Genomic DNA, 15798 nt, shown 5'->3' with positions numbered 1-15798 from the left:
CAGCTTCGCGGAGAGAGGGGGCGCCCGCGTGTGAACGCAGGAGGATTTTGTCCCCTTTTAGGTAACCTCATGGTTCATCGATAGTCCTATCTGGGAGTTTTCGCATTTCGACGTCGGATAATAAGTCGAGAATTGGGCCCGCGGTTGTCGCCCACTGAAAACTTAAACTAGCCCCGATTAGGCCTTTTATGATGTAAATGGACGAAACAAACAGATCGTGTGACATTCGAAAAAACACACAATGAAAACTAATAACAATTCGGAGTTTCGTTAAAATGGCCGTTTCCTCTTTACCATTTATTATGTTTTAATTGAGCCGACGTCCTGTGACAACTCTCGGACTTGTGACAATAGAAAAATCTCGTTCTTTTGTTGATTAACGATGTCGGATGCGAGTTTTTCGGATTCGACGTTATACGACATCCCGCATTATTTACATCCGGGTACTTCACGTTTATTGTGTAATTGATAAGATTTATTACGGGCAGGAATACTAGAGAAAACGTCCCTGTGCCCGACCGTAAATATCGCTTTTCATTCACCGATACAGGGTGTCCCATTGAGACCGGTCGTTCTGAGTTCACCGTCATTTGTCTGGCGTCGTTGGCGCAGCGTTGCATTTGGACAGCTATCAGCTGTAAACATTGAGGTTAAGTTATCGGGAATTACGCGAACGCACGACGCATCGAAGCGAAAATCCACAATCAAAATGATGCGAGTTTCGCGAAGAGGGTTCAAAAATGTGGAGTTTACGGTCACCGGAAAGGGCTTTCTCAGAGTACAGCGGCCCTATTTATCGGGTAATTTGAAGCGATTAGATCAGTTCAAACCCAGGAGAGACCTGTCCATGATCGCGAAGCAGTTTACGGCCGATTTTGACTTAAAATCTGCATCTCCAAGCTCACAAGATTCAGTAGGCAGCATCTGAAGCCGACATACCGTGCGCGGCGCCGAACGCGCACAAAATGGACGTCAGAGCAACAAGTCGATGACGATTTTTCGAAGAATATCGCCCTTTCTGATTGACTTAATGGCTGTTAAGAACTTCGGTTCCAGCACCTGGAAAGCTTAGAATCTGCCGTTCCAAGCATCCACCACGAGCGCCACTGTTGCGCATTTTGGATTGGCGAAGTCATCGGACCGTTCTTGTGAGAAAACGGCTGGCAATGCGCCCATCAACGGTTATCGCTGCCCTGAGACAACAACCAACTCTTTCTGGACTCAAACCACCGCAATGGATCACATAGACACGCGATTTCAACGGAACAGCGCAACCTACCACACAGCGAACTCAACCATGGAATGGTCGGAGAAGGAATTTCAAAGGTGAATTTTGTCGCGCCGCGGCGACGTGATGAGGCCGCCGTCATCGCGGGATTTGACACCGTTAGATTTTTTTTCCTTTCGCGTTTTTCGAAAGGGAAGGTGTGCGCCAATGACCGAAGATCAATTCCTGAATGGAAAGACGAGATACAACGCGCTATTGATGAAACCGAGCCGTCAGCACGCTGAAGCGATACGGAAAATTTCGTCAAAAAATCAACAGCTGCCACCAGTCGCGAAGGGACCTTTTACGGGATATTGCGTTCCATTAATAACCTCTATGTTGCAACAAAAACATCTGTACTTTTCAAGTGGATATTTCGTTTTTTTGCATTATTAAAAATAATCGGTATTAATGGGACACCCTGTATACATATCCAGGGTGGCTACTAAATGATAACATTAACTTCAAGGGGTGATTCCTTGTCACATTTTATGAAAAAAAAAGTTACAATAAACGTGTGTCCTGTCTTGCTTCGTTTTCTTGATACAGGGTGTCAGTTTGTTTTTTGGTTTTTCATAAATATTTTCGGGCGTAAGGGTGTTATCTCGATGAAATTCAACATTCAGGGGTTTTCCGAGACGAGAAATTCAAATATGATGTCGGTTTTACCACAATATGTAGGGGGCGCCACCTGCAGTAATGTTCTTGTGTCAAATTTTCCCTAACGTTTTTAGGACCCTGTATTTGGACTTCTAATAGATTGCGTCTTGTTCCCCCGCCAATTTTAAACAAAAAAGTTATACTTGGTCGAAAACTCTCAGAGTAATGGTTTTCGAGATATCGACGATTAAATGTATGTTTGCACATTATTCCATCGAAACATTAATTTATTAACAAACATTTAATAATAGGCCTCACACAGTGCAGTAAAACCGATATCACATTTGAATTTCTCGTCTCGGGAAACCCCTGAATACTGAATTGCATCGAGATATTGCCGTAATGTCCGAAAACATTTATGAAAAACCGGGAAAAAAAATTTACACCGTGTATCACGAAAACGAAGCAAGTTAGGACATACGTCGTTTATCGAAACATTTTTTTATAAAATGTGACAAGGAATCATCCGCCCCGCAAGCCGACGACATCCCTTGAAGGGTGCATCAGCGGAATAATTTAAGTAAACTTCCCTGAGTTCGAAAGTTGGTGACAACAGAGATACAGGGTGTCAAAGTTAAAAAAAAATCACATTTTCTTTAACACGTCTCTGCTACTTCGCACTAATATCAGAAAATTTTGCATTCGGGAATTTCTTGAAATGATCAATTCCAAAATGTATCGACAATTTCGGTGTATCTTGTAGAGGGCGCCACAGGCAGCCATTAGGACTCATTGAAAATACCAAAACTTTTTTGTGTCACGGTATGTGCTGGATTAAATAAATCTTTTCTCTCGCTTTTCCTGCTTGAAAAGGTGTACCCTATTGAAGTCGTCAGAAGAAACTGCTTAAGAGGAAAAAGCATCTAAATCTGATGCATGTAATTGTATTGTCCATAAATTCTCAAATAATTATTGCTGTTTTGCTTTTTAGTAAATATGCAGCAAATTCACTGCGGAAAACCCTGTATCTCGGCTATTATCATCTTTTGGACTGAGGCAAGTTTAGTTAAATCGACTTATTTTCGGTTGGCCCATCCACCCTTCAAGAAACATCGTTAACTTACGGGACACCCTGTATAAATATATAACAAGGTAATAAATTCGCCGACAATCTTTCAGGAGATGTAGAGCTCATAAAAACAAGTGTTTAGAACGGATGAAGTTAGTTTCGAAATCGCTTCATGTCCTACATACAGGGTGCATAATTTTTCATGAAATTTTAGGTTTTTTTTAATGTTTCAAAAACGGTTTCAGACACGGGCCTGAAATTCGGGACACACTGCGGCAGGATAAATGTGCGTGTCCCCGAGTAGGTAGGATATTTCCATTTACACCACTGACGTCTGCGGTCAATCAACGAGATGTTTTTGATGAATAAAAATGGTACGCCGCTGACTTTTTTTAATAGGAATATTTTTTCATAATATTTCATCAATTCTTAATTTTAAAAAAAGGCCTCTCAGCGTTTCGTTGCTCAAGTAGCTGTTTTCTGATGATAAAACACTATTTTTCAATCATGCGTCCACCAAAAAACCGGCATAGGTGCCAAGTGCGATTTTTCGGAATTTTCCGGGGAAAATTAATTTCATTTTATTTTAGCAGTGGCCGAGGACACGAAGGCTAAGAATTTCATGGCCGTTTTTGAAATATTAATTATTTTTTAATGAAAAATTAAACACCCTGTATCTTGGAAACGGAGCAATTTCGGATGAAACTTTATGCGTTCTAAATGCGTATTCTACACCCCCTGAAAGTTTGTCAGCATGTTTATAAAACACCCTGTATATGTACACGAGTATATATTTGACCAACGCGAATGTCCTGATATAATCGATTTATGTAGGTATGGGCCCTAACCGAAGGGTTACATAGGCTCTATGGCGACAATTATTTTGCGACCATGACAACTCGAGTTCGGAGGGATTAATTAACCCTTCGGCGGACCCCCATCCGATGATGGTTATTAAAAGTTACACGCAAATGAATATATGACTCATTTGAACTATTTCTCAAGTGGTTTTTGAGGCTTAAAGGGGGTGGATTGGCTATTTTCAATGGCTTTATTATATCGGTTTCGAGAGGGGGTTTTGTGCGGCTGCTTAATTGTGCAAGCATCAGCTTTTTAATATTCGACCTCGTTTCAAGGGAGGTGTATACGTACAGGAAAATTCATAAATATTTCCTTTTCGCCCATCCCAATACCGATCCCGGTGATGCATGGCCGGAAACGATTAGTAGAAATGGACCGTAGTATCTTCGATCGACCATAAAAATATTAGCGGTCAAGATTCCGGCCTTTGGGACCCCATGTTAGTGTCGAAGAGGGGACTTTCTATCCAGATTGATTGCGCCACTAAAGCTGGAATTGTTTGCTTTTTTGAGGCCAGAAACCATGTCCTGGAAGACGGAAGGAGAACTATAAGTTCCCCCAATGGATTAATGTCGAAATGCTTGCCGCACGAAAATGATCCTGTAGGAACTAAAAGAGATTCACAACTGGACTTTTGCAGGCTCAGATAGAACTCATCCAGAGGATCCCGGTTTCAGATGTTGTTTTTTTCAAATTTAGATCACGTCTACATCCCGAGATATCGGCGCTCATGCACAAAGAAGATGTCTCCCCCTGCCCCTCTGGAGATGTTCAGGAAAATTTCGCCGTTTTTCAGGTTCTAAGGTGAAGGTCTTTTACCCTGAGCCGAGGATAAAGTCCCTCCCAAGGGAGAAAAGTGGCTTCGAAATCTACTTCCCTCTAGATCCGCCCTTTGCAATAAAAGGGCAAATTTTCGATGCAAGGTTAGGAAGCCATTTTCCTCCTCGAACGGCAGGCGAAACGAACTTTGCGCCATTTTTCGAAATTTAATCGCCGATATCTCGCGAACTTGAAGAGTAATGAATTCCTGGAAAATGCCTGACAACCGTCCCGATGGGACCAGTAATATCAATCTGCAACAACACCGGGCAGCAATTCTCGTTTAGTTCTTTTAGTTAAGGCCCCTCTTCGACACTAACGCGGGGTCCCAAAGGCCGGAATCTTGACCGTCAAAATTTTTATGACCGATCGAAGATACTACGGTCAATTCCTTCACCGTTTCCGGTTAATGCATCAACGGAACAGGAAAATTTCCATAGATCTCGAGAATTTTCGAGACTCTATTTATGGTAATGTAGGAGTTTTAGGCTCGAAAGTGAGGAATAACAAATCACCTCACAGTCCTTTCCCACCTGCCCCCCCCACCCTCCCCCAACGGCAGTGCAAGCCGGCTTGAACCCCCTCGGCCTGCGAACTCTCCAAAAGATCATCCATCGGGAGTCATCACAATCGTAGTGATAAATAGCTGCCCTGTGGGCCCAATTTAACCCTCCCTGTTAAGGGTAGTAAAATTCGGAAATTATCGCTCGAAGCTAACCTGTTCCGCCAACTCCATTATGCCATCGAACGAGTTCCATCAAGATGGCGGCCGCATAACTTGAGCAGTTCTCCTCCAAGATGGCTGCCATGACTACATAGTCCTGCAAAGGAATGAATTGTCAGAATCGTAAAATTTAAAACCTTTTCATTGATCTCTTTAGAAGTTAGATGTGGCCTCCGCAGCGCTTCAAGATGGGGATATCCCTATTCAGTCGATATGAGGGTGCTTAAATATTTGTTTCTCGATACCTCGGGAATAGATACACGTTTGAAGATGGCGACGGCCGCTCGGAAAATTGATCATGCCGCCAAGATGGCGACATGGTGTCCTCACTGCTGTAGCAACACCGTTGCCGCAGCAGTGGGAAACAAAGCCACGGGAGCGGCAAGATGGCGACGGACCTTCCGACATCTCCCCAAGATAACGCAGTATATAGTTGACAGCTTGACAAACGTGTGACAGACCCCATTCATTTCCGTTCGGGCTGCGCCTTAGATTTAATACTCGTCGAGATTGAGTGTCTTAAGAACAAAAGCAGCCGTCCGCCATTTTCCAGGTTTATCATGCCGTTTCTGTCCTCAAAATTCCAATTTTTATCAATGAAAAGTGGCCTTTAAAAGCCGCAAAACTCCATAGTTCCTTCGGCCCGAAAACTCGAAAAGGCCACAGAAACGAGAGAGAACAAAAAGCGTCGCGCACGCCGACCGCCGGGCTCCTTTGTGCCATTATTTGTTATCAAATAATTTTGTTGTCCGTAAAACGGAATCAACAGGTTGGTCTCATTGTCTGCGATACACACTTAATGCCATTACCATAATAATATTGTCATTCTTACACACGTAGCGTAAATAGAAAAAAGGACGACCGCTGCACAAGGGTTAGTGGTGGCGATGATGTATTCGGCTCCATTGTTGTACGTCCATGAATACCGATTCGGGATTTTACGCCTTGATAATAATAACATTTACACTTGCCTCTACAAATGCTCTAAATGGCTCTTTTATTGTGAATTTCAATGAGGCAGGTCTCGATCTTTTATCATGCCGCCCTGTCGCATTAATCAAAATGGCGGTTTTGACGGGCTACGGGATTTTGTCACCTGCCAAAAAGTTCCGTCGCCATCTTAAAGGAACGCTCGTAAAACGGTCGCAAAATAGCGACACGTGAAACGACCTCTTAAAATGGTTTTGCACTAGACTGTACTCGAGCCCCGACCGGCCGTCTCGAAGCTGATCAACGGTGGAAGTTGGGGGGCGCAACACTTTTCACCCCGAGTGTATTCTTTTGTTCTAAGCAGTGATTGGTCGGGCATTTAGGTCGCGAGGGTTGGTCGGTCCTAAACGATCGCACACTCCCCGTTTTCTTGGTTTCGCGATGGTCCTACGCGAGAAACTTTCTAATTCTAAAATGTTTTTCTTAATTAGAAAGTCTGATTAGACGAATATTGAGAAATTTTCTTAAAGCAGGTTTTGCAATGAGAGACCATATAGGCAACCAGCCGTGCGCAGTGACGGCACGTGATCGACAAGACCAGATCACTTATGTTTTTGTGTGGTTTGACACGGCCCGACCTAACCTAATGACAGAGGGAGTTAGGTTTGCTCGCATCTCATAACGCACTCCGGCTGCAACATTTATGACGTCACAAGCGCACTTGCAACAACCGGATGTTTATTTACAATAAGCTGGGAATGTGAACCGTTTCTATGGGAATCCCTTCGTCTGCACTATCTCAACTTAGAGCTTTTTAACCAAGATTTATAAATCTCTCCCAGTTCAATAAACCTCCTTCGACAATTACCTAATGTACAAGACAATTTTTCACGCTTTAACTATCATCCTGAAAAAGCAGAAAAAAGTCGAACCAGAGAGAATGAAAAAGAGTGAGAGCTGTATTTGACCATAAACTCTCCACCGCGCGAAAACATCCAAACGCCGTATAGCCGGACCGTCATCTTCGATAGTTCGCGAAAGTGCGCGCGTGGCGCTAGTGTCACGTGTGACGTCAAGGCGTCACACGCGGACGACCGCCTTCGATTGGTGGGCGTGGTCGCGTTTCGCTTCCCCACTCTTTCATCTTCAGATTGGATGCGGGAACGGTTTACGTTACGTGTTACATCTGGAACGTCAACTGGACGGGTTAGTTTTGGGTTATATTGCTTGCAGAGAGATGTTTTTCTTCTGGTTAATAGATTGTCGGTTGGACAGTTTTACGGTTAAACATTTTTTGCGCATGTCTGCAGCAACATTACAAATACGTAATGACATTTAGGTTTATTTTTCGGTACCGAGAAAAATAGAATATACAGAATGACGTCATGTGCAAGATTTTATGCTGTTGTAGTTTTTTAAATTTAGGGTTATTTTCAAAAAAACGTCCTCTATTCGACTACTTTGCGTCATACTCAATGCGGCAATATAGCAGCCAGAGGACTTGAAAATTCAATTTTTAGTGTGGCAGTAGAATGAGCCTAAAAACGAGTTTCAGGATTTCCTCACATTAACATGTAGCAAAGTCTTTAAAAAATCACAATTTTGACATATCTCTAAAATGGCGAACATTTTGAAAAGCTCATATATTGTTGATGACATTTCTCATATTTGCCGTTTAAAACCGAATTGCTACAGAACATGCCCGCTCCTTGCAATATTTGGGGAAATACCACAAGATTTTAGTCTTTAGGCCGAACATGAACCAGGGGTCAAATCGAAGCTCTTTTGCGGTGCACCAACATAAGCAATTTTCCCTTCAAGATGGCAGCACAGCGCTCACATACCTTCTACGCACATAACAATTTTTTCGTTAAAATTAGTGACATATTTCATCTTGATGGCTCAACAAGATGGCGGCTCAAAATACACGACGTCTTTTCAATATGGTGGTAATCTAATTGTGACATATTGTTTTGCTCTCGTTAAATGAGCCTGCGCTTCAAATTGATTGCGATCTCCGGAGGTGATGGAATGTTTCTGATTTTAAACGCAAATTCAATGCAACTGCCCTATTTGCCAAAAAAGTTTTATTGGAGCTCTTAGGGCATAAATAATAGCCAAACTCCGGGGTAACTCCGGAGGGGCGGTTCTCGAAAGCCGGAGTTGTCATCCGCACCGGAGAAAACTCGGTCCAAAGGTAAAAGCAAATGGTGTATCTCGAACTAACCCGAGAACTAACAAGGCTTGACAATTATTCCGGGTAATTAAATGAAGGGAACTTTTGCGCCGCCGGAGCCATTCTCGACTCCGGTAATTAAGAGAGTCGGTCGGCACGTTCTTGCGCGACTCCGGAATGTGCCAATTTCATTAGCCCGCCCATTGTCTCCGGGTACGGCTAATGTGCTTAATTACGTGTATCTGTTTTATTCTTTCTGGCTAATGGCCATAGAAAAAACAGATCCACAGTTCCAGGAGAAAAGAATTCCGCCCAAGTGGCGAAGAAAGGGTTTTTGTCACGGCAAGAAATTCGAGGTTTAGAGTAGTTCTGTGATCCAAATTCTTTCCTATTAATAAATGTTTATGAACGCGGCAAAACAGAAAATCACTGGTACTGAAATCGGGAATCTTGACGGGCCAAAACACTGAATCACCATATACACACACGCTCAATACGTTAAATAGAACCAGCTCAACTAGAAAAAACTTACATGAATAGATAAGACATCGTTACCGGAGATCAGGGCCTTTTAGGCAGTTAAATCCGCCTCCCCCCAACTGGCCGAGCCCAGCCCTGCACGTGATATATCAGCTCGAAAACCGGAGACTATAAATTAATATTCTGTCCGAGAGAAATAAAAATCTCAGATGAAGGACCACACGAAGAAGGCTTCCGTGCGACATATACGGGGACCCCGGCCCCGCGGGGCTCCCTTGCCCTACGCCCGCCCTGCGCACCTGGGGTCATTTGCATCACAATGGCGGCGAACCACCTGGACGATGTCTTGTGCGCCCTTCTTGTTCGGATTTTCGATCTCTTTGTTTTGGTTTGGGGATTTTTATTGATGACGCAGATGCCATTGATCGGAGCGAAGCGCGTAATTAAGTACCTACCGGCAGTACTTGTAGTCGCTTCAAAGTTTTAAATATTAATTCGACGTATTGGATTTGGGTTTGAGCAGCTTCGCGGCAAGTTCGAATGTGTGACACATGAAATGTCGCAGTCATTTTTGAAGTTGTCAATAGGGAAATATGCCACCAATCGGGTTGCTGCGAAACATAAACAAACCGAACAGTATTACCAAGTGAGTATTGGACAAAACAGCATTAAACAAATCCACCGATGATTGGTCGTTAACTCGTTAGTCGGTTTCTATAGTTCGCGTTTTGTCCATCAGGCGTCGACTTCGTCTTCAGAGTTTTCAGTTACCGGACTATGCCAGTCCATCGGTTTCCAAAACGTCACGTGACAGACAAGTAGCCATTTTTCACCGTTTACCTTTCGCCGTTCGTCGCTACCTCGGACTCCCCTCAAATGAGGCATCGCCGCGTGGACGTATGTCCCAAATCAGTTTTTGAACTGTAATGAGGGTCCCCCGATAAAATATTTGCCAAATATTTCCTTAATCCGCTCGAATTTCGCACCCTTCCCAAAAATATATAGCTAATAAAAAAGGACGAGGATATGTGACCTCCCTATATGGTCCCTGCACTAATACCCTGTCAGCGGGATACGTATCGAGAGAAGCTTTGAAGTCACCGCGAGGGGTTTAAGCCCATTCATTGTTTCGAAATTCGGCCATTCTTCGAAAATTCGGCCTAAAAAAGCCCTCCGAGTTCCAGGAAAGACAGGTAAATCGGCCCTTAGCGATTTTCGGAATCGGGGCGGTAAATCTCGACGGCCTAGACAAGCTGTCGGATCAGCACTAAAATACGAGAACGTCAGTTAATGGTTCATGTGTGTGTGATTTTTGGTGCCTATAAAAAAAAATTTATGTAAAAAAAAAAAAAAATGTTCTGCTGCCACTGGCGAACTATTATAATGCTCAAGCAGAAAACATGCTTTGGCAGGCGGGGACAAAAAAGGCCCTGGCACATTGAAAAGACATGTTTATTAGCATTTAAGTCAACGTAATCTCCACATAAGAATGCAGACGTGCGATCCGTCTAATAAGCTCAGGAAATGGAGAATCACGGGCGTTCGCCGAAAAAGATATTATTTTTGAGGCTTAACTAGCGCCACGCAGTTGAAAACATGAACTTTTGTCGAGACGATTCTTCTGCGGATTCTCGTTAGCGGGATTATGTCGTACCTAACTTTCCATTTCGGCTCGGGATAAAATGAAAAATATACAAATTAGGGCAGTTCTGCACCTGGGACGCGGGCCCTCGAGTAGTAATGGAATTATCGATAAATCGAGAAATAATTTTTCCGGTTTCTATTTAAATTTCAATGGTTCGCGTTATCTTCTTTGTGAAATTTCGCTCCTATTTTTTTCAACGCAAATTTGATTCGACACCGGAATCGTGCAATATCATAAATCGTCATCGTATCGTCGTCGTCATAAAAATTGAAAAAAATATGTACGTCTAATTTTGTCCACTCGAACTCTGATTTGGCACCACTACTTATCCGCTGATAACTCAAATCCAGTGTCAACTGCTATGGGTGGCGCGCACCCGTCCTTTTCTGACAGATGGACCTTACCGAGGACAGAACATTGACGTATGTGCCACCTACGTTCTAGGCCTAGTTCTCTACTCAGACAGCGCGGTGACAAATCAGTTTTAACGGTGAAAAGCAGGAAATTCTTTATGAGTGCCGAAATTCGTCAAGCAATCAATTCACGAGACGTGAGTTGAAGACTCGGGGGATGAATCGAAACTGACGTTTCAATGCCCGAGCTCGGGTGCGGTTCTCGAATTTGAAAAACAACAATTTCCCTGAATTCGAAAATTGTCTCCTCATTTCTTTTCCATGGGACCATCAGTGTCGACAAACGATGCCCCAAACTTAAACTCCAGCACATTCAATTATCCTATTAGACGTATCATAAAATCTGATTGGACCATATTAACCATAATTGGCCCCGCTGATTGAATAACCAGTCAGAAAATAACCTTAAGCCTAAATTGAGATGTGAGAAAGCAATTACGAATTTCCTATAATCATTGCATACACAACCATTTAGTTCGGGAACCTTGGAGAGCAGACCATTTTGAGAACCAACCTCGACATAACATTCCGATCGACTGAAAAGCCCCAGGAATAAATACTCACGTCCTCCTCTAACGTATTATATTCCGAAGGGCACAAAATTATACGCAACAATCACCCCGTCTCAAATCGGGCAGTCCAGGTGTGCAAAAATCTCGACACATTCCAGTCGACCATTCGAATCTTTGGGGGTCGATTCCCTGGATTTGTCGTTGATGGTTGTTCGGGGTCTACTGCTTTGTACAGAATCTATTGTTCGTGTCCTGGGACCCTTCGACGTTCACGTGCACTGCTTAGGGTAAATGTGAGTTTAAAATGTCCCTTAAAACGTGTTTTCGGGTCGGCTATGGGACGGAATTTGGGCATATGCGATTCGAATATTTTTCGTATATGTACGTATGTATATTTGGCATAGATAAGTAGCAAAAGACAACTTGTGGAGATAATGGAGTGCACTAGAGAAACCGAGAAAGTTAATAGTTGATTCTGCTACTTTCAAAGCGATATGCGCATTTTTCGGTTTTATGTGATAATTATGTTTGGGATGCCAAGCCGACGGTTCATGGTTCGTGGTGGCATAAAATCGAATATAAAATCTTGTGGAGCCGTTTTATAGGTGAAAATAAGTGCCACTAGCAAAGCGTTATAGTTTTCGAAATATCTCTCTAACGGTCAGAAGATACTTAATACTGTTTTGCTAATTTTCATTTTCTCCGAATGTCTCCAGAGCTACTGGAAATGTTGCATGGTCAAGCGCTGTTTCATCGCGTACCGACCAAATTGCCGTTTCCGAGATCAGATCAATGGTGAGATTTGAATTTGGGCCACCCTGTCGGTATACCTCTGTAACACGGAGTTTCCATCCCTACGTTTTTGTTCGAGGAATCTTCGCTTAAAGGCGTCTTATTTCGATAGGCTTTATATAGGAAATTACATGCAAGAATATTAGGTCATAGGTATGTACGAAAACGACCCATACGCGGGAATCCCTAAGTCTAACGAATTCGACTTCTCTAACTAAACTTCTCTATCTAGCCCGCAAACCACATTTTGCCTTTTGCAAACGGAATTTGAGCCATCTTTATTTCAGATTCGCGACAATGGTCCTGTGAAGTGAACCCCCACCTCAGAATTTAAAAGAGATATTAAATTCTAGATTGTGCAGCCTTCCAGGGCTGACCCAGACGATTTAAATGATACATTTTTGAAGAAGATTGCTTCACGCATTCTCGACAAATCGACATGCGAACTTTGAAATTAATTTGCAATATACCTATGTCCGCATTATACCTCTCGTGGCGGTATCTAGAGGAAGCGCTTGGAACTAGCCTGTTTATCATTTAATTTCCACCAAATGCCGAATATACCTAGTCACCATTTTATACAGAAAGTTGATCGCTGATTGCCAACAATGAAAGATCAATCTATAAAATCGATACAACTGCATGAAGTCATTTAAGCAGTGCAATTTCAATTAATTATAAATCGATTAACGTGCAAATTTCTTTAAATCCGTAAAACCGAACTGTACATAGATAATATACCTTCAGAGAAACACATCTGATGGCAATTTGATGAGTTAACATGCGGCAAAAATTTGCGAATTTCAGCTAAACGCGGGTTATCCCTTAGGGCTAACCCTTTAGTTAGATCGATGACGGTTGTAGGCAGGTTGTTTGGGCCGTCGTCGTCGAGGGATGTTTTGTTCCAGAAAACGGGGAGCGGTGGTGTCGTTTCGCGTTGACAGCGACTAAGTGTGTTTCTGGCGTTGGCGGCAGCTATCGTCAGGTTCCGCTCCATTACTCCATCGCCATTGTCTCGCCACCGTTGACGGACAGCCGCCGATAAGGCCGTGCCACCACGTTGGCCCCCTAGGAAGTTACACGTGTTTTCCCTATTATGCGTCATTTTCACGTAGTTTCCCTCCTGTAGCCGTCTATATACCTCATAAACTGGCTCGGAGTGTTGTTGCTCTTACACAGTTCCCAACAACCGCCAACAGTCGGACAAAAATGTCTGGCTTTCCAACAAATACGCACAACAATAAAACACTAGAGAAGGATGACTGAAAGAAGAAAAAAGGGCCTTTAGGCCCCCGTATTACGTCATTAGAACGCACGCTCCGGCTTCCGTTTCCAGTTCCGGACGCGCGGACCCGCGCTAATGCACTTTGAATTTTTAAAGGTGATTTATGCGCGCCCCCTGGCTGCTTAATTGAACATTCTTGTTTGTTTTAATGCCGAATTTGTCGCTGCCTTATTAATTCTATCCGCTCCGCGCCAAGTTTATCTAAGAAACTTCGGCAATGATTATAAATTACTCTCACTACCCCTCACGTAACTAGGGTAAGTCGCGCCCTTAATGGTCCGTAATGATTTAATTTCGGAGGACGTGTACTGTTGGTTTGGAAAACCGCCATCCAGGGGTAAAGTTTCGTTCGACGATGATGTTAGTTGAAATCGTTGTAGAGGCACTTCCATTAAGCTCCGCAGCCAATACAAATTTCCACGATTTTTTAAACGAAATGGCGAACGCGCCCCGAGAATGATAAGAGCGAAAAATCTGTTTAATCGAGAGCTACACACACAACGTTAAGTTCTTGTTATTTCATGATCCAAGTTCTAATGTTGTTTTAATGCTCTAAATCGACGTTAATTTAATTACAATGGAGACCGTCACCAAATCTCGACTGAATCACGGGTAAAATTTATAGCTGCCAAGCTTTTTAGGGACTGTTTATTGCTGAGATATTGAGTCTCAAAGCAGCTTCAGCAGTAACTTCCGCCGTGGAAACACTTTACATAATGGTTAAGATACAACTGATCTTCGGTAATTCACGATACCCGCTTCCATTCTGCCAATTCTGGACCGGCATCACCAGCCAAGTGACTAGATTTCTCTCGGAACTTTCAGACTGATTATAATTGTTGATTCAACGTAATTTAATGATTAGAGGGTTTAAGGGTGATTATTACATTGTGTTCGCTCGGCACAATCGGCACTCACTTAATCCTGACATTTATGAAGATCGATCTGTCGCTTCAGTGTCTTTACAGGACGACTAATCCCGACATCAACGAGGGAAAATGTATCGTGTTAGTGCGATTATCACGCGTGAATCCCCACACGTCTGCAACACGTGCCGGCCCATGCGCTAATCCTTGTTGGACCAACACTCGATCAGATTTTATTACAGTTTCCCATGGCATTATCGTGAATCGATAACCCCATCCCTATACGCTCTGTTAGATACTTGTAATTGAAATAATTACCTCCTCGCCATACTTTGTTTGATAACGATGCGCCCTCTGATTAGCGGTTGGACGAATAAGGGCCGTTGTTACAGCTTACTATCGAGGGTTTATATGCTTTACTTTTTTGATTCTAATTTCCTCGAAAAACCGAATTCGCTCTCGTTCAACGTTCAAGCAATTACATTCGAATTTACGGTCCTAAAGAGTCCGGGTTTTGATATTTCGAAAGCACTCAGAAACTCGCTCGACCGACGTCTCACACCTTAATACCTGCACACGAGTTTCTGCTTTATTCTCCTCATTTTTATTCTCCACCGCCTTTCACCTGAATTTACTTTTCAGGCTTATTTATTTTTTAAATCCACCTGAACATCCCTTACGCGAACGCAAATCTCAGATAACGATCGGGCCATTTACGTACAACCGCCAATTATGCCGCCCCGACTCGCATAACGCACCTAATTGGCACTAATAATCATCAAACTTCATATTGCCCTCGATTATTGTACAGGACGTCCAATCAGGTTGATCCGGAGCCAGCCGCAAGCTTTGGGTGAAAATAACTTAATAAGGGTGGTCTAAAGCGGCTTGGGGATGTTCAAAAACGTATATTCTGCAAGCGGCTTAAGGCCGAGGTAAGCGGCTTCGTTATCACCGAATCCCCCCGTTAGTCGTTCGGCCATATGGGCTTCCCAGCTCTATGGAAACCTTTACAGTCGAAGAGAAATTATTTTTTTCTGATCTCGATTATTATGCATTACGTCGCGTAAGAGGAAGTTTGGAAAAGAGGAGCTGACAAGTGGCGAGGACCGCGAAACCCTTGCGAAACCACCCCCAGAATTATGGGGAGAGTGTGTCGGGGGACACGCGTCAAAGCCCCATGGGCACGTGTATTGCACGAGTTATATCCTCCAGTTGATTAAAATCGTCACTTTAAATTTCATGTTTTCAAGCCGGGGATTACGTACGAACCACTGCGAACTTTTGATATATAGCGATACCCATGTTGGACGTAAACCTAGACATCTCTTTGGTCAGTTTTGAGACTTATTCGATCCG

General features: G+C 43.2%; 1 long non-coding RNA gene across 1 annotated transcript in view; it reads right to left on the bottom strand.

Moving 5' to 3' along the window:
• Positions 1-9175, bottom strand: part of LOC136342305 (uncharacterized) — a 39191-nt gene extending 30016 nt beyond the window's left edge. Inside the window, exons 1-2 of the long non-coding RNA XR_010732621.1 lie at positions 8979-9175; positions 5335-5437 (exon numbers count right to left, since the gene is read on the bottom strand). This is a non-coding gene — a long non-coding RNA (uncharacterized lncRNA). The remainder of the gene's footprint in view (positions 1-5334; positions 5438-8978) is intronic.
• Positions 9176-15798: the final 6623 nt, after the last annotated feature.

The sequence above is a fragment of the Euwallacea fornicatus genome, chromosome 11, assembly GCF_040115645.1.
Source record: "Euwallacea fornicatus isolate EFF26 chromosome 11, ASM4011564v1, whole genome shotgun sequence".
NCBI lineage: Eukaryota > Metazoa > Arthropoda > Insecta > Coleoptera > Curculionidae > Euwallacea > Euwallacea fornicatus.
Note: the sequence above shows the minus strand (reverse complement) of the source record. Positions and strands in the feature narration are given on the sequence as shown.